This window comes from Myotis yumanensis, unplaced genomic scaffold (genome assembly GCF_028538775.1).
Source record: "Myotis yumanensis isolate MYYU_CA2020_CCGP unplaced genomic scaffold, mMyoYum1.0.hap1 SCAF_20, whole genome shotgun sequence".
NCBI classification, from domain to species: Eukaryota; Metazoa; Chordata; class Mammalia; order Chiroptera; family Vespertilionidae; genus Myotis; species Myotis yumanensis.
In genome coordinates, this window is record NW_027223771.1 from 7,993,200 (window position 1) to 8,016,180 (window position 22,981).

At 50.2% G+C, this 22,981-nt stretch overlaps 1 protein-coding gene across 2 annotated transcripts in view; it reads right to left on the reverse strand.

Moving 5' to 3' along the window:
* CERS3 (ceramide synthase 3) overlaps positions 1–12,384 on the reverse strand; it is a 58,352-nt gene extending 45,968 nt beyond the window's left edge. Inside the window, exons 1-2 of one of the 2 annotated variants that reach the window (XM_070400510.1) lie at positions 12,201–12,383; positions 5,670–5,762 (exon numbers count right to left, since the gene is read on the reverse strand). The gene's annotated coding sequence lies outside the window, so the exon portion shown is untranslated. Of the gene's footprint in view, positions 1–5,669; positions 5,763–12,200 lie in introns of both variants that reach the window. The other variant, XM_070400511.1, reaches the window with a different exon arrangement.
* Positions 12,385–22,981: the final 10,597 nt, after the last annotated feature.

The following is a 22,981-nucleotide window of genomic DNA, read 5'->3' on the forward strand; positions in this document are numbered from 1 at the left end:
AGGAAAGGCGCCCAAGACCACTGGGTGGAAATCCACGAGAAAGGGACATGGGATTGAGAATGAATAATCTGCTTTCAAAGCTGGAATTCTCTTCCCCACCTGTGTTTGTAAGGTAACTTTAGAAGTCTAAAATGTACACTAATGCCTGGGTAACCAGGCAAGGGTATTGCGATGCACAGAAATCTTAACCCAATTAGCAGCACGTCAGCACTTCCTTTCCAGGTGCTATTAAATAGTTTGCTCCCCTGCACCAAGTCATCCCATGCACGCTCTCCTCCCTGCCTGGTGACTCACCCATCTTGCTTCACAAATTACTCTGTTATTAGGCTCAGTCACAAGTGAGTAATGAATGCAAAAGCAAGGGAGTTGCGAACCTCTTTGCCAGTGACTCACAGAGGGGCCCGAGGCCAGGCCCCGATTCCGACTCAAGTTTTCCCATTTGAGCCTCAGAGATGGGCTTCCTGTCTGCGAGGCCCTCCGGCGCACCGATGAAGGGAGCTGCAGGAGCTTCCCTGTCACAGTCCCAGTAAAAACGGTCCGTAAGATGCTATACAAATGGCGAACCCATAGTTGATGAATAAAATGAAAAATGGGGAAAAAAAACACCACTACCAATCCAGTGCTTCGCACGTCACCTCGGGTAGCGAGCTGCCTTTCAAACAGCTGAAACCCTCGAGAAGGAACTGTGGCTCTGGAGTCAGAAAGCCCGGGGTGTAGGCCAGCCAGGAACTTCATAGCTAAGTGGTGTTGGGCAACTCAATCTCTCAGAATGTTATTGCTCACTTGTTGCTTATTCAACCTGCTGCAAACAGCTGCTGTAGGCATGTAAAAATATCTGAATGCAATGGAGTGCTGGGTCACTGTCACGTCCTAATATTATCTGATCATCCTAACCTTGCTGGGGATGCGAAAGAATCCATGTCAGGCTCGTTTAAATAATGAGGTTAAATAATGAGTTTCAAAAGACTCCTCAAGAGAGAGCAATGGGCCTCCCTCCACAGCCGCCTCCCTCCAAAACCTCCGCAGGGCTTGCTGCTGGGGAAGAGCTAACTGGGTTATGGCCTCACAGTGCGGGAGGCCTACACAATGGGCACACACAGTGCCCAGCAGCAAACCCAGGGGCATGTCCTGGAGAGTCACTGCACAATGTTCTCTAGGTTCGACCTTCCCAACATGAGATTCCCCCGAGGGGAACACCCAGACCTCCCCCGACAACATCCTGAGGTGGAATTCCCAGGACAGAACCTGTGGGAACCCAAGACCTATTGGTTTATCAGGAATTAGAGTCTGGGCCCAACCAGGGTGGCTCAATGGCGTCCATTTATGCATCAGGAAGTCATGGTTCGATTTCCAGTCAGGGCACATGCCCGGGTTGCTGGCTCAATCCCCAGTAGGAGGCATGCAGGAGGCAGCCGATCCATGATTCTCTCTCATCATGGATGTTTCTCTCTCTCCTCTCTTCCTCTCCCCAACTCTCTCTCTCTCAAAATAAATAAAAACATATTTGTAAAAGAAAGGAATTAGGGTTTGGGACTCTGAATGCCCATCCTCTCCCCTTTCCGGCTACATGACCTCACAGGAGAAGTGAGTTCTAAGCGTTGACTATCTTGGCAGTTAAATCGGGGTAATGATTTTTCGTTCTGGTCAGGATTAAGCAATGGCATGCGTCTACATCGCTTTGTAGAACGCCCGGCATATAGTCAATGCCAAGCTGTGCGTGTCAGAGCGGAGGTCACTGTGTGCACCTCTGTCAATGGCACCGTGGGGCCCTGAGCGGTGTGGACGTGACTCAGACCCCGTGTGGGTGAGGCGGCCACCTCTCAGAGGGACGAGGGCCACCTGCTCCCCTCGGGGCCAGCAGGATCTCTCCCCCGACGGAACCCGTCTCGGGCAGTGTCTCCACAGGAGTCATTTTTTGGGAGTGGGACCCACACGAGGGCGTGGGGCCACAGCTTGGTCAGGAAGGAATTTGGAGCATCCATCTCCCTCACAGCTGGAGGGGGAGGACTCGGGGTTACTAAGGCACACTGATGAAGCAAGCCCCGCATTTGAATGTTTTTAAATGCACACTTATGTAATGTGTAAAGGCGGGGTTTCCTGTGGTGCCGCCTGCCGCCCCCACAGAGTAAAGCGCCCCTTGGAAAAGAGGAGATGACAAACATGCCACTCATCCTCAGCGAGGGTGGGGTGAGTGGGTCTGAGAGCCCACAGGACAGGGCAGGGAGGTGGCGCAGGAGGGCAGAGAAACCGTCTCCATTCCACGTTGGCAGCGGCTTTCCTCTTTGGCTCTGAAAACATAAACAAAGCCTGAACAACAAGTGGCCAGACTTCCCTCTGCCAGGACTGCCAGCGCGGGCCGGGCAATGGCACCTGCTGCGGTGTCGCCGCTCTCCTCAGCCAGGCCAGCTGCTCCTCTGGCCACGGACACCAGCCCTTACTATTTCTTTGAAATATATTTTTATTGATTTCAGAGACGAAGAAAGAGGGAGAAAAAGAGAGGAACATCAGTGATGAGAGAGAACCACTGATTGGCTGTCTCCTGCACATCCCACACATGGAACCCACAACCCAGGCCTGTGCCCTTGAATAGGAATTGAACTGTGACCTCCTGGTTCATAGACTGACGCTCAGCCTCTGAGCCACGCCAGCCGGGCAGCCCTTACTCGAGGAAATAACCCAACAACTCTCAACACTGAGAAGAACTAGTCATTCCTGTTCAGCCTCTCTCTAATGCAAGGAGCCCCTTAGAGGGAAAAACAAAAAAGTATAAGGCCAGATTTTTACCATCTATGGGGAGAGAGAGAGACAGAAAGAGATACAGAGACAGAGAGACACAGGGTGTCTACAAAGTCTGGAACACAGAGAAAATGTTTCACTTATTCAAGATACTTTTTTTGGATTAATGATGAAATCTACAGCTTCAAATGTAGAGATATTTTGTGTGCAAAAGTGTTTGGAAGAAAAAAATCTTCAGTCTATTGCATGAATACTCACATAAAAATAAAAAATTTCCCAGGTTTCCAGGCTTTCACACATCCATTCTTCCCAAAGGGGTGCATTTCTAGGGTTCTCCTTTGGGTCTCTCTGGTTTCTGCTCCCAGTGCAGATGAGCTGCTGGGAACTTGCGGAAACACTGCTCACACACAGCGAGGGCAGGTGGCACCTGGCACTGTCAGCTCCCTTCTCCCTGGGGAGGGGGCGCACGGGGGCCAAGCTATCTTTCCACGTCCTCCTCTATTGGCTGATCTGGGGTCTATAAAGTGCCTAAGTCATCTTTCTGAAATGTCGTCTTCTTTATACCAAGACTTACTGGATATTTCCTCAAAATTTTTTCTGGCAAAAAATGCAGCTGGCAGAAGTGCTGCTACGGATTATATGGATGCCGAGCCTGGACTGTGTGAATGAATCCAAACCGTGTATGAGCCTGCGGGGGGACAGTGGGGGGAGGGGACTGGGCATACCCACTGGGAAGGGGACCAGCTCCATGTGCTGGGTGAGGGGATTCATGTTCCTCTGTCATTCAGGTGAGTGACATTTAAGTAGAAATGTCTTCAGGCTGATCTAAAAGAAAGGAATGAGCTGAAAGAAGTGAGCAAAAGGACCATATGATCTTCAACTCCAAATATCCCAGGTATAAGAAGTGTCTGAAATAGACATTAGAGAAACACCACTCTAAACCTGCGTGATTCTCTTAACAGACGCCAGGAGACCCCTCTGAGCCTCAGCGAGTCCTCTGTTCAGGGGGAGGGGGAGCCTGAACACTTCTCTTCCCGCTGATGAAGATGTTCCCAGTCCTTTTCCTCCTGCTGGTGTATGAGGTGGGGATGTTACTCACCTCCCACCTTACGAAATCTAAGCAGCATCTACCTTGCCATGCGGTGAGGTGGGTGTTTGCGGGCGTGGTGGTGGAAGAGGGTCACATTTACATGTTCCACGCAATTCTGGAACGGCTCAGCCTCTGTCACCCATCAGTTATGACACCACCGAGTACCACCTGTGTGAGCCAAGGGCACTAACCTTGCCCAGGAGCAGCCCACCCTTCCCGCCCGGCCTCGTTTCAGAAACCTTACTGTGGCCCTCCTCTGACCACACCTCTCTCCCGGGGGCGGAGGAGTCTACAGGCCCAAGGGGTCATGCCCCCTTTCTAGACTTGCTCAGGATACCCAGGACCCCACATTTCCCTGCCCAAACAGCTCTGAGCCCACTTGCAAGGCCAGCATGGATGCTGCCTACATCTGTCCTCCTCAAAGTGACAGCACAGCGTACTCATAGATCTAGGGATGGCCAAAGGAGACAGCTGGAGAGGGCAAGAGAGGATCCACGCTTGGACGCGTACACAGGTGTCTATACAGAGGGGCACTGGGTTCTCGCTGAGCAGGACAGGATGGGGGCTGTGAGGAGGGGCAGGCTGAGGGCCAGGTGCCTCCGGATGTACTCTGGCCCTGGGCCCTGACAATGTGAGGGGTGGGCCTGTCCACAGGGCCTCAGAATAGATCTGCACCCCTAGAAGTCCCAGGAATTCTGGGAGCCAGGGATCTGCTCAGGCTGTGCAGCATGACCAAGACAGAAATCCTCATGGACGCCTGACTGCACAGCTGAACCCTCCTCCACTCTGGCTTCCCGATGCTTCCGGGCCCTCCTTACTCTTCACTGTTCGCTCTCACCTGACCAGAAAGTAGACGGGGAACTACGTTGGCAAAGCTTTGGGTAAGAAGGCGCAGGAATGTATAGGCTTGGTCATGAGCCCCTCTGAGCTCGCTACTGACCCAGTGGGAATTGGTTAGGCTGGAAGGGGGTGGACATGGGGCAGGCCCGCCGACCGTGTAAGCAAGAACCGTTGGTGCAGGAGAAAGTTTAAGACGTGTGATTCAGATGACCGGCGGCACTGACACACAGTTTTGCTGCTAAAAACTGAGAATAACTACACTACTTTTCCACAGAATACAAAATGGATGATTAAAATGGTAACAACTATAAAATAGAACCCAATTTATAGTTTCTTCCACGAGCGTGAACTCATTGAATCCTCACAAAGATAGGATCTATGAATACCCTCGATTTACAAGTAAAGAATAATATAGAGAGGGACCGAGTGACTTGCTCCGACTGACACAGAGCCACGTGCAAATAGAGGCATTGAGGGCAAAAGGCTCCTTCTCTTGCCATGACTCAATTCTGCGTCATCAAATCAATACTGGTGAGGTGCTCTGCGAGTAACTCTCCACCATGCGAGCCATCGATCGTGCGTGAGTGTCATCTGTGATGCTTTTGGAGAAAGGCGATTTTGGAAGTTCTCCCACGGGGAGAGACTGGAAGCTGGAGAATTACAGGACAGAGCCAGCCCTCCTTCCAAACTGAGCGGCAGGCTTTGGGGGGTGGGAAGGAGCAAGGTAGGGGTGAGCCCCGAGCACGGAGGGTGAACGCCACCTAAGATCGAGGCTCGTCACCCCCTGGTGAAGTCTTTCATGCAACAGCTCCCCTTTCTCAACAAAAGGCTAGGAAGCTACCGTATTTCACAGAGAATAATATGGTACTTGCCAAACACCACAGCTCCCCAGAATATGAAAAACAATACCATGTGATAAACTTTTGAGTTACAGCTGTTATTTTCCCACGATTTCAATTAAGAAAACACAGTAGAGGTAAAATAAAACGTAAATGATAATTACCTTGAGTGTATATGATAGCTCACTTCCAACAAACTCAGGTACAGTATAAATATACGTATGTGTGTGTTTATATATCAAAGTGTCACAGCATCCCTGCAGAAGCAGAAAAGGGCAAGTAATTAGTAGACTACACAATTATATCCATAGGTTTCCTTCTAACTATAAAACTTTAAGTCACCGTTACAAACGAGTAGAACTTGGTGCCAATCAAACTGAGCCGACCAATCAGTTTTGTTTGACCTTCATAGTATTTAAAACAATTCGAGCCCACATTTAAAACACAGTATCTGTGAAGCGCAATAAATCGAAGGGTGCCTCTCCCCACGGGAGCTACAGGCCATCACTGACCAGCCTGGACCACTGCCAACTCAGTCACCTGACTGGCTTTCTCAGGCACTTAACTCTGGGATTCCTTGATTTATCGTGTGAATTATGTCTTCCAAGTAACTTGAGTAAAGGTAATCACAGCCTAGCATAGCCTGGTGTGATTACAGTTATATTAAAGCAGATGGTTTTCCAAAGGGCCAGCTGTGATCCTTCAGTGCCCCGGCTGTCAACCCTGGCCCTACGTGCGAATTCTTGGGAGGGGGTTTTTAAGCCACGCTCTCCCCTCATCCAGACCAAGTACATCAGGATCTCTGAAGGTGCCGGCCTGGCATCGGCACTATTGTTATTGCTGCTTAACAAACTCATTTACTGAGGTACAGCATACAAATAGCAAAGTAACACATCGTTAAGGGGAACACACCTATGTCATAACCAGCAGCCAGACCGAGAAAAGGGATGTTACCAGGACCCCAGACCCTGCCTTTGGGCCCCTCCCAGTCACTACTCGACCTTCCCCAACTAACAAACCGTTACTTCTAGCTCCATGCACTAACGTTGCGATTCTTAAACTTACGGAATCATACCACATGCATCCCTTTGCACCTGGATTCTTGCTCTTAGCACTTGTGACTGAGATGCATCCAGGCTGGTGCATGACTCATTTCCTTTGGTGCTTAGTATTCCACAGCATGACTCTATCACAACCTATTTTTCCATTCTACTGTTGATGGAAACTTGGGGCATTTTGAATTTGGGGCTATAACAAATAATGCTGCTGTCTATGAACATTCTTGAACATGTCTTTTGGTAGACATATGTACGCATTTCTACAGGGCATGTACCTAGGAGTGGGAATGCTAGGCCATAAATATTTGTATACTCAGGTTTAACAGATATTGTTGGACTGCTTTCCAAAGCTGTTGCCCCAATTTATGCTCCTACGACAGTACACGAGAGAGAACGAGAAAGGAGAGAGAGAGAGAGAGAGAGAGAGAGAGAGAGAAGCAGAGAGCAAGACTGAATGCACTGTTTCATGCATTCATTCTTTCGTTGATTTTCCTATGTGCCCTGACTAGGGACCGAACCTGCCACCTTGGCGTATCGGGACGATGCTGTAACCACAGCGCTACCAGGCCAGGGCCTGGCTTTAGTATTTTTTTTAAAGTTCTCTATTGGATCTTGTTTTCAGCCGGTAAGAGAACCACTATCAATGGGTCAGAAAAGTCATTCATAGGCCATGACCAGAGATTGTCTACAGTGGAACGGAATAGAAGAGAAAACATCAATATGTAACAAGCATTGTTTAGTGAAACTTTTTTCTCCGTTAGAGTGTGTGTGTGTGAGAAGGGGTCTAAAAAGTATTTTCTTGCCATCAATGGTAATCAAAAAAAATTTAAAATCCACTGTAATAGTGTAATCAGTGAAACAATTACTTAGGAAAACTCAACGTGCATATGACTTTACAGTCATCATCCAGAAATGCTCTGAGCGAAGCTTTACTCTCCCCCGGCTGGCTGTGGACCAGAATTCCCAGAAAGCAGATCTCGCTGGAAACATGTCAGGGAAAGCCGCTTACGGCTAATGCGCCAGAAGGAGCTCATTAGGGGACCCTGCCCTTTGACCCACAGTGGAATATGATAATGAGCCCATGATGTGAACACTGTGAGAGAAAACGGTTAATCTGCACAACCTCAGATTTGTTCGGCATCAGCAAATTCTAAGTTTGTGAAGTTTTAATCAGATGTTCAACAAGAAAACACTTTTGAGGGCAAGAAATTGAAGCCAATTTAGTTATTTAATGATATCAAGTCATCCTCATTACTGAAGAATATGCTCTCAGAATTTTTGCTTGCATTTTGACATGATTACTTTATTGTTCAGCCCGAGTGAGGGCCAATCTAATCAACAAGTATTTATTGACGACCCACTAAAATACATATGTCTGGCAAAGGAGTCAAAGTAAAAGGAATAGACCTTGTTTTTGCATATAGTATCGCTAGAGGATAAATGGATTAAGGCATGTGACTTTTTCTCCCTAAGTACTTCATTTTAGAACATGGCGATAGTAAATGAAAATGATTTTTAAGCCCTGTAATGTAATATTTTAGCTCTTCAAATAATCCAAACGTAGGCTCCAGTTGTGAATTTTATAATTTTCCCTTTACTGAGAACTGTGCTTGCTGATCATTTCACAATGTATACAAATATCTAATCATCTGTAACATCTGAACGAATATCATGTTATGTCAATTACATCTCAATTAGAAGAAAAAGCTGGAGAACTCCTTCCATTTCTCCCTTTGCCAGGCTGGTGACCCCATGCCACGTGTGTCAGAAGGCGCCACTGCAGGACGGAAGCAGGCAGCATAGGCTATGATGGGAGAAGAAATAAACCTCCGGTGGACACACACAGAAATATGTGTCTTTTGGTTTTGTTTTATATTTTGCACATGAACATGAATGTGTGTGTATGTGAGTCTGTCTGTGGTGTGTGTGTGTCCCTGTTTGTGGTGTGTGTGTGAGTGTATATTGTGCGAGCACGCATGTGCGCACCAATCCTAAGCAGAGGTGTTTGGAAATTGTGGTGAAATATCTTAGTTTCCTGGCATTTCCTGAAGATATAATTCAGGAAACAATAAAAAGGAAACTTTCCATTGAATTGGAACTTCTGTAAACCAAGCATCAGCTATGTGTTAGGCCTCCGGTCTGTTCAGTTTACTCTCCTTAAGAACATAGCACAGCCTGGCTGGCTGGCGTGGCTCAGAGGTTGAGTGTCGACCTATGAACCAGGAGGTCACCATTTGATTCCTGGTCAGGGCACATATCCAGGTTGCTGGCTCAATCCCCAGTAGGGTGCACTGCACGCAGGAGGCAGCTGATCAATGATTCTTATCATTGATGTTTCTAACTCTCTCTCCCTCTCCCTTCCTCTCTGAAATCAATAAATATATATTTTTAAAAGAACATAGCACAGACTCCCTTCCACAGACTCTCCAGTATCCAGGTGGGCAGAAATAAAGAAGGAATGCTAATGCAAATGAATCAAAACCTTTTAACTTTATACTGGAGCAGCATATAGACACTTACAGTCTGAGAAACCTTTAAGTCTCATACTTGGGAAAGATGAAATGTGTCTCAAAGTCAAGTTCTTTTCTCAGTAAAGCTATCTTCTGTTTATTAGTGGGCTTTCTCAGACTTTAAGGTCAGATAAGAATGAAATTTGGAAATAATTTAGCTGTTTTAAAAACACAGCGATTGCTGAAGTCTATATACAAGCATCTGTCCACCATCAGCAGAAAGCCCATGGGGAATTCTGGCTGTTACAGTGTCGAACAAGGTCAAATTCTTACTCAATCTCTCGCTCACCTGCCATTCGAAGTTTTATACCTAAGCCCTAATTTATTTGAATTGGGATTTTAGCTTAGTTTACATTTTCATCATTTAAAATCCTTGCTACAAGACATCATCTTAGGGCAATACATATAGTATGAGCCATAAAATGATGACACTGACGGTCGCATAGGACTTAGGGGAAAAGTCCTGCTACTTTGGGATGCCTTTCATGGTGCCTATTGTTTGGTCTGTCCAGGGTGGACACAAAGATTCCTTCCATCGTCTGGGTCCACCAAGTACAGGAAACAACCATCTGGGCTGCGGAAGGCCGGTAAGGCCAGGGCAGGTGTTTCTAGGAAAGGAAGGTGCGACCGCTAGACGCCGGCAGGAGCTTCCTGGTGCTCCCACCTGCCTCTCTGTGCCGATCCGCACTTCACCGGGAGCCAGAGGTGGGACAGGCTGCCCACACACCGTTCCTGATGCCAACCCGCCTACTTGCTAAACGTGACTCCAGGCTGTTAGCCAGTAAATAAGCCAACCACGCATGTCTCAAACCCATCTTTATAAAGGTGTGTTATCTCTAGTTCAGTCTTGGCACTGTAGCCCTAAAGTCACAGTGGGGAGCCTTGGACACCCAAGGCTGCTGTGTGGATGGCCTGCCGGGGGCCTAAGGTAAATAAAAGGTCGCCACACTATATACTCTCTGTTCCTCCTCGCACACGCACTCACCAGCAATACTTCTTTGGGGGCCCAGGAAAACTCAGGTGGTGTGTGTGTGTGTGTACGTGTGTGTGTGTGTGTGTGTGTGTGTGTGTGCTGACCTCTAACTCTGCAATACTTCACACAGGACACTGACTTAAGAAGCGTCTGATGTTCTTGCTTTCCTAAGTTTACTCTGCTTTAGGGACTCTTAGCACAGGATGGTCACGACCCTGGTCCAAAGTTGCAATGGGATTTTCTAAGAAAGTCAGTCCCACTGTGATAAAAGGAAGCAACAAGGAATGACCAGAGACGTGAATACAGATGGGAAGTCCACCACTTGTCAGTCATGCAGAATGTGCTTTGCTTTGATGACTGCCTCCTGCACGCCCCCTACTGGGGATCGAGCCTGCAACCCGGGCACGTGCCCTGACTGGGAATACAACCAGCAACCTCTTGGTTCCTGGGTGGATGCTGAGCCATGGAACCGCATCAGCCAAGCTCGTCTTTCTGTTCTTTGTAACAAACAACCCTGTGCAGCGGACATTATAATCATCGCCTTATCAATAAGGAAACAGGTTTGAAGAAATTCTCTGACTTGCCCAGGTCACCGAGTTAACAAGCAGGGGGACTGAAATCTAGATCTTTCTGCCTCTCCTACCCACATTCTGCCCGCCATACCATGCCTGCCCCCAACAGTGAAGCACATCATAGACTGACTTTTGGTCTTTTCCTGTAAGACGCCACGTGAGCAGATTATCATGGGTTCAGGGCTGCGCACAGGACGAGGGCTCCGTGAAGGGCTGATGGCATAGGACAGGAATGCAGAAGGCTCCATCGCATACATCTCTGGGTGCCGTGAGGCAGCAGAGTCCTGGCTCCCTCCCTTCCCTGCTCTGCCTGTCAACCTCACTCAGCCCAAATTTCCTCATCTGGAAACTGCACAACGTGAGTTTTATCTCATTGAATTAAGTGGGGAAATGCACATATGCACACCGATGTGTGTGTGTGTGTGTGTGTGTGTGTGTGAGAGAGAGAGAGAGAGAGAGAGAGAGAGAGAGAATTATTACTAACCCAGAATTCTCTTGAAACTTATGTAAATTAATTGGGTTGCTTTTAGAAAAGGCAGAAATATTTTTAATAGGAAGGGCCTACAATTACTGTCTGCATGACCATATGCCTCTTGCCCCTTAAAGAATATGTCCCTTTGGGCAGGAATTCTACCGATGAAATTTTAAGTGGAAACCCCCATTTAAATAAAAAAGAATTGTAGGGGGGTGGGAGGGGAGAGGAATGAGAAGGAGTTGTCTGAAGCCCAGCCCTCACTCTTGGTACGGAAGACCCCTGAACGCCATGGATTCATGAATAAGTTCATCTCCACCACCTAGTGAGTCCCAGGGTTTCTTTTCCTTGTGCTGAATAAGGCTTTTTAGGAAATAAAATGGCTTGAAAGAACATCCTTGCTAAACACGTGCTTGGGTGGGAAAAAATAAAGTTTTGTTTTGCTTCTCCCCACGAGGCTGGCAGTTTGAGAGCTAATCAGCGGGTGTCTTCTAGAGCGACCCTGAGCCCTAGCCGGTTTGGCGCAGTGGACAGAGCGACACTGCGATTATGACTCTGGACAGGGCAGCTTAGAAAAGCTCACCCCTGTGGGGGGAACGGGTCCTGCCTTGTCCCCAACTAAAGCCATCCCGGGACGGTCCGGGCGGCCTGAACACGCGTGGTCAGGCTTCTCACTTCTCCACAAGCCAGGCTTTCCTAGCAGACCACGCTGTGCGGCTGGCTCGGCCTCCGGGGATCTCCTCTCAGGCCATTCTCCCCGTCCCTTCAATGACTCAGTACAGATTCCTCCATCAGCCGGTGACACGGGTCCCAAGTAGAAGTCTGGAGGCCACACTTACTCTCCCCCCAAAGACGTCTGAAGTACCGCTCACCAAGCAAAGGGATTCAAGCCCCTCTTTTCTGTCTCTCTCCCAGAAAATCCAGCCAAAATGAGCATTGTGACGCCCCTTCTCTCTCTCTCCCTCTCCCTCCCTCTCTCTCTCTCTCTCTCTCTCTCTCTCTCTCTCTCTCTCTCTCACACACACACACACACACACACACACACACACAGAGTCAAGGCCTCCTGGGTTGAAAGTTCTCAATGAGCAGCATCAGCGCAGAGGTGCCTACCTGTCTGGAGCTTCAGTCCACAGAAGGCGCCCCCAGCCTCCGCCGCCCGGCCGACTGCCCGCGTTCCAGCCCGGCGCCTGCTACCACAGGGCAGCGCTCCTCATCGCTCCGTGCGCTGGGATTCCTGCAGGGACCCACCCTCCGAAGTTGCAAGTCAAGATTTCTGACTGAGGGCGATCCGTGACGTGAGGCAGAGCGACTGGATGGCACCTGCAGGTTCTTCCAGATGGGATGTCCTTTCCTGTCTCACCACTGGGGAGAGGAGAACACTGGAATTCAGTCAGACACAGAACCACGGCGAGTTGCCTCATCGGTGCGGCCTTTCGGGGCGCAGGGTTATGAGTCAACTGCTGAACAGGATGGGCTTGTTAGCACGGGAAGGAGGGGGTTATGCGGTGGTGGCGAGGAACCTGAAACATGATTAACAATGCGCTGCCACCGAGCTGGTAGGGCAGCCATGGAACTCTCTAGAAGCCTGCAAGGACTGGCGGGGCTTTGTGCTCATTAATCCACCCCACCAGCCCCAGGCTGGGAGCCCGTCACCTCGGAGTATCAGCCCACAAGGGTGCCTGTTTCTTAGCTTTTTTGAACCACATTACAACAAAAATACAACAGCCGGGCCACCTGTCCTATTTAGAGAAGCCAGATGTAATTCCCTTTGCCCCTTTTCAAACACCATCCCAGCCTGCGTGGCAGGATATACATGTTGTCGCTGCCCGCTCAGGGCCCGTCAATGTCAAGGGCACGGTTCCTACTGTTTATAGCACTCATTTGAGGCCGTGTGTGCCTTTTGGGGCCGTTTTCACTTTCTCTCGCCTGAAGATGAAACAACTCCAGGCGTGGGTTATTTAAAGGCGCTCTGAGAGGGACGGAGCTCGGACAAGTTGGATCCTGCACCCCTCACCAGCCAAACCTCACCTACCAGGGGTGCAGGCAGCACCGCCCACTCCGCAGCCCGACTCAGGGCTCCTCTCATTGGCTGCAAGCCCGACTCAGGGCTCCTCTCATTGGCTGACTCCGCTGCTGAAAGACACCTTTCTTCTTCTGTCAGCTAAGAGATGACAGCAAAGTCAGAACTGACTGGAGGCGGAGAAGGGGGAACGCCAGTTTCAAATTCTTTGAAAAGCCAGTTTCTCAGATTTCGCTCATGAATTTAGTTCAAAGGAGGAGGACTGGGAAAGGCCCCTTCACTCAACGCTTGCTCGCTCCATTCTCCCGAGTCCGTCTTTTCTCTCCCCGGCTTTCTTTTTTCTCCTACGTGTACATTTTAAAGCTCATCTGGCGGGAGGGCTGGACTTGGGTCACTGAGTGTGGCGGGCTGTGGTCAGACCCTCAGCGTATCTCACGGGGAGACCGCAGAATCCCTGCTCCTCCTGCCCCCAGGTTGTCCATTTCCAGTCCACTCACCTCCTCCAACTGCCACCCCATTACCTTCCTAAACAGACATTTCTTTCTTTCTTTCTTTCTTATCCTCACCTGAGGATATTTTCTCCATTGCTTTTCAGAGACAGTAGAAGGGAAGGAAGGAAGAGGGGAAAGAGAGAGAGGGAGAGAGAAACATTGATGTTGAGAGAGACACATCGATTAGTTGCCTTCTGCACGAGCCCCAACCAGGGGCAGGGTGTGAACCCGCAACCGAGATTCCAAGAATCAAACCCGAGACCCTCCAGTGTGCAGGCTGATGCTCTAACCACTTGGCCACACCGGCCAGGGCAAACATTTTTTTCTTTATCATGACTCCCTCCCCTGCTGGCCAGGCTCTACCAGCCTCCTTTTCCCTGTAGGCTTCCTTAGCATGGGGACAGCCTGGTTGCCACCAATGTTCCAAAATCTCCTTTTGCCCTTTCCAGAGATTTTCCAGGCAAAGCAGATAGACAGCTCCAGTGCCCACCCACGGGCTGTCTCTGCTGCCAGGTCCCCCAGCTCTCAGCGCACCCTGTTCTATGTTGACACCTACATGCCAACACGTCCCCACTGTTACAACTTAGCTGGTGCTGTATCTGCTTCCCCGCTGCACTGGGAGTCCTTCCAGGACACGCCTTACGCATCTTTCTATCCCTGGAGCTTCACACCGTGCCTCGCTGCTCAATACCTGTCAAACTTTAACACCATCATGGCTCAGTGTTTGGCAGGGAAATCTTCCACTCCCGGGAAACCTGGGGAAGAGAAGACCCCTGAACTCCACTGCAGAGTCCCTGTCTCAGAACTGAGTAAGCCGAAGAGTACTGCCGTCACGTTTAATGGGGTTTTGGTGGGGGTTTTTTTCCCTTTAGTCATTTGTATACTTAAATACATGTCATCTACCGATGAAATGGAATGTTCACATCGAGTCTGAAGTATTTGCTCATAGCTCCGTATCTCCTCTATCATCAAAAAGCAGATTGCTATCGGCTGTATTTCTTGAATCAGTGTCAAGGTGTAGTTCCTCCTCATTCTTCAAGGACGGATGTAAAATTAACCTGCCTCCCACCCTATGTGACGGGGCAACAGCCAGAAAAGTGGAAGTGAGAGGTTCTGAGGGTTTGCTAGGTGTGGCCGGGTGGGGGGGGGGGGGGGAGGGGGGGGAGGGGCCAGGGGGTGGGGGTGGCTGTGTCTCTCCGCACAAGCCTGGCGTGTCTGCGCACAGCCCCTCTGAGGAAGGTGAAGAACACAGTACGGTTCTTTGGAGGAGTCCTAAGGCAATGCCTTTCTCTTCCTCTTTTTCTTTCTCTTTCTCACTTTTGCCTCGTGATAAATTTATCAGTCCATTGCTAACAGAGAGGGAAACCCCTGGGAAGCATGACAGAGTACTTAGTATGTGTGAGTGTCATTTCCTCTAAGTATAACACTTAACTGTTTCGTTTTCTGAGAAAACTTGAGGAGTAAGTTATTTTTTAATTAGTTTTACATTTTGAATCCTCATTCACAGATGTTGAGGCATTTATTAAAATCTTAACGCCCAGCCGGTGCAGTTCAGTGGTTGAGCGTCGACCCATGAACCAAGAAGTCGCGGTTCGATTTCCAGTCAGGGCACATGCTGGGTTATGGCTCAAACCCCAGAGGGGGGTGTGCAGGAGGCAGCCGACCCATGATTCTCTCTCATCATTAATGTTTCTCTCTCTCCCCCTCTCCCTTCCTCTCTGAAATCAGTAAAAACATATTTAAAAAAATATGTGAATTGTCAATACTATGTTCTGTGTGACAAAGCAATAAGGAAACAGAATGCCCTGTATCCCTCCCGACATCATTCATTCGACACATGGTTTATGTAAAGTGTTTGAAACAAAGATGGCGACGATGTTTTTGACCTCGTGGAGATTACTATCTATCTTTCTTTCCCCTCTTGCTCCTGTTCGCCCTCTATCCCATACCCACAGGCCACCTTCCAACAAAGAACTGGGGGAAGATCTGCTCGGCTAACCCAAGAATGGGCGCTTCTCTTCTGCGTGTGAATTCTTTTTTTAAAAAAAATATATTTTTTTATTGATTTCAGAGAGGAAGGAAGAAGGAGATAGAGATAGAACATCAATGATAGGCTGCCTCCTGTACGCCCCACTGGGGATAGAGCTCGCAACGCAGGCATGTGCCCTGACCAGGAACCGAACCCTGACCTCCTGGTTCATAGGTCGACGCTCACCCCTGAGCCACACCAGCCGGGTCGCTTGTGAATTCTTAAGTAGGATGTTTGTAAAAGCAGACGGAGCGCCCCATGAAAACACAAGCGGGGCTAAGCTCTATGATGTCAGCCCGCTGAGACTCATTCCCACGGACCAGACACTCAGCCCTCTGCCCACTTAGTAATGAGACCTGGCTACTCCACGGGCACTAGAAACACAGCCCAGGCTTGCGGTTGAGCGTGAGCATGTGTGGGACTGTGGCTGCTGGACAGGCTAGGTCACTCTTTGGTCATTTCCAGACCCTCCTAAAAGGGAGCTCTAAATCAAATGCATCTCCCTCACCAGTGCTTTTGGCGGATGCCACCAAAGCATCCTTGGGGACCAGGAAATCCCCGGGCAACTAGAAGTGGCACCCAGACCCCAAGCCTGGGGCGCTATTTTCTTTTCCTTTCTGGTCCCTGAGGTCAAGTTGCCCTCCTACCTGCCAAGTTACCAGGTAAACCTTTTTTTTAATATATATTTTTTTATTTCAGAGAGGAAGGGAGAGGGAGAGAGAGATAGAAACATCAATGAGAAAGAATCATTGATCGCCTACCTCCTGCACACCCCCCCACTGGGGATCGAGCCTGCAACCTGGGCCTGTGTCCTGATCGGGAATTGAACCATGACCTCCTGGTTCATAGTTCAACACTCAACTACTGAGCCATGCTGGGCAGATTACCAGGTAATCTTAAAACACAGCCCTCATCAAATTCCTTCCTTGCTCTGAAATGTATGGCTCCTTTATGCTGGTTAGATTAACTATCAACTTCGATGATTATCTATTTCCTAAACTCCCCCTGCAATGTGATCCCCACCCAGCTTACCCCACTTCATGCTCCAATTGCACCCCAATTCCTAGCTTCCCTTGGGCTGGGCCAGTGGCTATGTCCCTTCTGACCTTTGCTCATGCCCCACCCAAATCTGCTCCTCATACCGGCCTGGGTCAACCTTTCTCTTCCTTGAGTCTTCACACTGATTATCCAAATCACACCAGGATTCCCCGTTTATGCGCAGCCCCGTTCTTTCATAATAAAGTACAAAAAATACTTCCGTAATCCAACTTGACCGGTGTGTGTATTTGTGCACAGACACACATGCAGGTCGGTGCCTTGTCTGCACGGGGCTCTTAACACCCTCTGAGCCCAGATCTCACCCCACAAACACTCCCAGGTTCACAGGAGACCCTGGGTAAATATTAGTTAAGGATGTGATACCACTCTTTGCCCGGATGTTGGAAGCCAGATGTACCTTGTGCAGCTGCTCTTCCTCCTTCCATAGGATGTTCATTCCTTCAACGGTTATTCACGGAGCACCTCCCATGTGCCTGAAAATAGGGAGATCACAGTGAACAAGGCAGCTCTGGGCCCTGCTTTCTCCAGACTTGGAGTCTCGAGTTTGGGCTTTGGCTGGAACGCGAGGCCCACTCTCTGAATGGCGACAGTCACTCGCTCTCCCTCCGTGGGAGTCTACCAGCAGGTCAACTGAGCTACACAGCAAGGAGTGGGGGCTAACTCCTCAGAAGACACTAAAGCAGTGGTTCTCAACCTGTGGGTCGCGACCCCTTTGGGGGTCGAACGACCCTTTCACAGGGGTCGCCTAAGACCATCGGAAAACACATATTGAATATATAATTACATATTGTTTTTGTGATTAATCACTATGCTTTAATTATGTTCAATTTGTAACAATGAAAATACATCCTGCATATCAGAATTTTATATTACGATTCATAACAGTAGCAAAATTACAGTTATGAAGTAGCAACGAAAATAATTTTATGTTTGGGGGTCACCACAACATGAGGAACTGTATTAAAGGGTCGAGGCATTAGGAAGGTTGAGAACCACTGCACTAAAGGGATATGAGCAAAATGCCGTATAACAACCTGATTAGAAAGTGTTCCTCGCTGGCTTCTACTGAGATCTCAAATGAGGAAAAATATTCTTTTTTTTTAAGGCTGGTTTTGAATTAAAAATTGAGACACCACATTTGCCCAGCTGGTATGGGTCAGTGGTTGAGCATCGACCTATGAATCAGGAGGTCACGGTTCCATTCCCGGTCAGGGCTCATGCCCGGGTCGCAGGCTCCATCCCCAGTGTGGGGCGTGCAGGCGGCAGCCGACCAATGATTCTCTCTCATCGTTAATGTGTCTATCTCTCCCTCCCTCTCCCTTGCTCTCTAAAATCAATAAAAATATTTTTAATGTCAAAGTATAATAAAGAAATAAATAAATAAAACATCATCTGCGGGCCATACACAATTACCAACCTAAAAATCAGCCTGCCGTATTTGGTCCAACATTTCATGAACTCACCCCTAATGCTTCGGCAGGGCCAGGCCACATGATTTCTCAGGCCTTGTATTTAGAGTGCAATTTATGCATATTTCCCCAGTAACAACGATGGCTTGTGGCTTCGGTAATCGGCGACCATCAGCGCGACTGATGGCAGACGTGACAGCAACTCTGCCATTCCATTCCTGGCCCATCAGCAGCGACCTACCCTGGCTGTGATGGATCAGATACCCAAACGGATGCCATGCTAATGTCATGTCAAGTAAATATAAAATGAGGAGCTAATGAGGGCAGAAATGCCACCTGATGCTTCCAGGGTTTCAGTCACGTAACCAGTTGGTGTGGAGACGATGGTGACTGCTGCCAGGGGACCGTGTGATTACGTAACATATTTACCCCGGTCCCAACCAGTAACTTGTAATTTTTCAAATGGAATCCACAATAAATACCTTTTGCATCGTGACCTAGAACAAATACACCTACAATACAAACACACCTCGGACACCAACCCAAAGCAACCCTTGTCCATCCTATTGGTGATGTATTGTTCTGTTCTAACCTAATACAGACTCGTTAAACAATGCTGGTCTGGACCGACCAAACTGTTTTTACTGACCTGTTAATGCAGTGGTTCTCAACCTTCTGGCCCTTTAAACACAGTTCCTCATGCTGTGACCCAACCATAACATTATTTTCGTTGCTACTTCATAACTGTCATGTTGCTACTGTGATGAATCGTCATGTAAATATCTGATATGCAGGATGGTCTTAGGCGACCCCTGTGAAAGGGTCGTTCGACCGCCAAAGGGGTCGCGACCCACAGGTTGAGAACCGCTGTGTTAATGGGACACGGTGAACGCTGCCCAGACCAACCCGTGTGGATTGTTTTTGTCCTTTCGACAACGCCACCTACTACTTTCTTCTTTTCTCATTCCAATGGATTTAAGGACATGTTAGGATGGTATTAAAAAAAAACATATAGGGTGTCCCAGAAGAATGCATGCACACACTTTGAAGAATTACAAAGGCGGCGTTTATTAAAATACATTTTGAAAAACGGGCTATCAGGCGATAAAGTGTGCATGCATTTTGGGGACACCCTGTACACGCATAGCATCGAATATCAGGGTGACTCAGGCCCATACAAACTGCGACAAGGAAGAGGGGTGGTGGCGTTCTCGCCTTTGAGGTCCCAACACCCCGACCTCAATGCTCGGCCTGAGCCATATGGGTCCCTGATCAATCCTGTTGGCTTTCAGGGTAAATAAAGGGGCATTTTCGGGGTGGAAAGCCCTGGCAGAGAGACGGTAACTTCCACGGAGCGAAACGAAGCCCGGCCACAGGCCTCGCCGGCCACAGTGGCTGTAGAGCTGAGTCTAGGCCTTCGTTCCCCGCGGGCCAGGCTGCAGGGCTCCCTGCTGAACCCCCTGCCTCAGGACCGGCAGAAACTGGGGCCCCGTCTCTCTTCGGGGGGAGCGGGGGGTTCCGATCCAGAGATGAGGAGCCAACCCTGCAACCCACAACCCCCCCAGGCAAAGGGAACCACCTGCTGGGCTGTGCAAGGCCCAGGACATGGGGGCTGCGGCCCAAGGGGGGAGACCGCGCCTTGGACACGGGCCCGGCCTGTGCGGGGACAGGGGCCCGGACACACAGCCTGGGAGGGGACAGGGGCCCGGACACACAGCCTGGGAGGGGACAGGGGCCCGGACACACGGCCTGGGAGGGGACAGGGGCCGGACACACGGCCTGAGAGGGGACAGGGGCCGGACACACGGCCTGGGAGGGGACAGGGGCCGGACACACGGCCTGGGAGGGGACAGGGGCCCGGACACACAGCCTGGGAGGGGACAGGGGCCGGACACACGGCCTGGGAGGGGACAGGGGCCTGGACACACGGCCTGAGAGGGGACAGGGGCCCGGACACACGGCCTGAGAGGGGACAGGGACCGGACACACGGCCTGTGAGGGGACAGAGGCCCGGACACACGGCCTGGGAGGGGACAGGGGCCTGGACACACGGCCTGAGAGGGGACAGGGGCCGGACACACGGCCTGGGAGGGGACAGGGGCCCGGACACACGGCCTGGGAGGGGACAGGGGCCGGACACACGGCCTGAGAGGGGACAGGGCCCGGACACACGGCCTGGGAGGGGATAGGGGCCCGGACACACGGCCTGAAGGGGACAGGGGCCGGACACACGGCCTGAGAGGGGACAGGGGCCGGACACACGGCCTGAGAGGGGACAGGGGCCCGGACACACGGCCTGGGAGGGGACATGACCTGCGTGGGGACAGGACTGCACCTGCGGGGTAGGCCACCCCCCAGCCCCACACACACCCGGGCCGCCTGGCCTGGCGCTGCCGGCTCCGCACCGTCTCCTGCACCGTCTCCCACACCGTCCCTGCCGCCCGGTCCGGCGGGCCCTGCTGCGCAGGCGCGGGCAGCGGCGCCTCTGGGCGCGGTGCATGCTGGGCCGGCGCTCGAGGCCCGCGCAGGTGGCGGCCCGCGTGCACCGGAAGGAAGGACAGTGCACCGGAAGCTGTCCGCGGCACGTGCTTGAGCTGCACTGCTCTGCGCTGAGCCCTGGCCTTGGTGAAAAGAGAACTAAACCCGTGGCAATCTTCATAAAGGAAGTGGGGTCGTGTAGTCTGGGGACTCCCCTGCCCAGCCCTGGGTTTCAGACCCTAGTAACCTTGGGCTTTTTCATGGCCTTTTATTTATTTTTATTATTTATTTTTATTTCAGAGAGGGAGGGAGGAGAGAGAAACATCCATGATGAGAGAGGATCATGGATGGGCTGCCTCCTGCACGCCCCACATTGGGCATGAAGCCTGCAACCCAGGCATGTGCCCTGACCGGAAATCGAACCCTGACCCCCCTGGTCCGGAGGTCGATGCTCAACCACTGAACCACACCGGCCGGGCCCATGTACTTTTCTTTAGATACCAGTGGTTTTTTGCAACAGCTCGTTCACAATAGGCAGGATGGACAATACAGATGCATAAGCATCCCAGTATCACCGGTGCTGTGTCACTGTTGCAAATGGCATGCTGCTGTGTGTGTGAGTGCAGCCTCCCACGGTGGGTATGTCACGGCTGACCTGCCACGAATGGAATGACACATCTTCCTCAACAGGGGCCTCTGCCATCCTCCACAACAGACTATTATTAAAGAACTAAATAAGCACCACTGTTCATTTACTTTTTAAAAAAATATATACTTTTATTGATTTCAAAGAGGGAGAGGGAGAGAAACATCAATGATGAGAGATTGTCATTCATCAGCTGCCTCCTGCACACCCCACACTGGGGATCCGAGCCTGCAACCCAGGCATGGGCCCTGACCGGGAATCGAACCACAGCCTTCTGGTTCATGGGTTGATGCTTAACCACTGAGCCACACCAGCTGGGCTGTTCATTGACTTTTGACAGTGCTGTTAAGAGCAATGTGTCTGGTGGGATTCCAATGGCTTTTCTCTCTTCATGCTTTCTTTTCAATGCAAGTACAGCCCGGCCAGTGTGGCTCTGTGGTTAAGCAAGGACTTATGAACCAGGAAGTCAGGGTTTCATTCCCGGTCAAGGCACAAGCCCGGGGTTGCGGGCTCGATCCCCAGTAGGGGGCGTGCAGGAGGCAGCTGATCCATGATCCTCTCTCATCATTGATGTTTCTCTCTCCCTCTCCCTTCCTCTCTGAAATCAATAATATATTTAAATATATATATGTGTATATATACATATACACATATATATACATATATATACATATACGTACATATATATATAGTGAGCTTTGTAATTAGGAGGGAATACACCGTGTAAAGGCTTCTATGGCTTTGCTCAGCTCTACCTTCTTCAGCATGATCAGAAGTTAGAATTGGTTTGACCTGTGGTAACAGTCAGAAAGGCATTTCATCAACCACAGTGTCCGAGAGGGCATTCAAATAAGCATCACCATCTTACATACAGGACGAGACCAATTAAAAGGTCAGTATTTAGGTCGAGTTTCCAAACACCTTGGCAGCTCAAGCCTGGTGACTGCAGCCCCCGTGTGCTCCCAGAAGAGGTGGGAGGAGTCCGACAGGCAGAGCCTGAGGCCCGGTGACCTGCACGTGGCCTTCATTGATGGTGTGGTTTTCAGCCTTTCTGTCACTCAAAAATCCCCAGAGAACACACACAAGTTGAAAACCACTGTCTTTCTGTGCTTTCTCTCCTCCTCCCCTGTGGGTCCAACTAAAATTGCTCTCAGCCCTGGCTGGTGTGGGTCAGTGGATAGAGCACCGGCCCATGGACTGAAGGGTTCCAGGTTTAATTCCGGTTGGGGGTATATGCCTTGGTTGCAGGCTCCATCCCCGGCCCGGGCCCTGGTCAGGCGTGTGCTGGAGGCAACCAATCCACGTATCTCTCTCACGTCGATGTTTCTCTCGCTCCACTGTGTGAAAATATCCTCGGGTGAGGATTGAAAAAAATAAGTCCTTAGAGAGGGAGCCCTTCTCATTTCCTCAGCATCTGTCATGTGCTCAGAATGGGACTGACAGGAGGCTATTCACGAGGGACAATGGAAAGAGCTTGGCAAACAGACTGTTCACGCATGACTAAAATATAATGTCGAATGATGTGTCAAATGCTACAATACAGGAAAGAGCACACAGTGAGTACGATTTAATGGTTCAAAACAGACGGGGGAGGCCACAGTCGGTTTGGCTCAGTGGATAGAGCATTGGCCCACGGACTGAAGGATCCCGGGTTCGATTCCAGCCGAGGGCATATCCCTCACTCACAGGCTCAATCTCTGGCCTTGGTCAGTGCGAGTGCAGGAGGCAACCAGTCGATGTGTGTGTGTGTCTCTCTCTC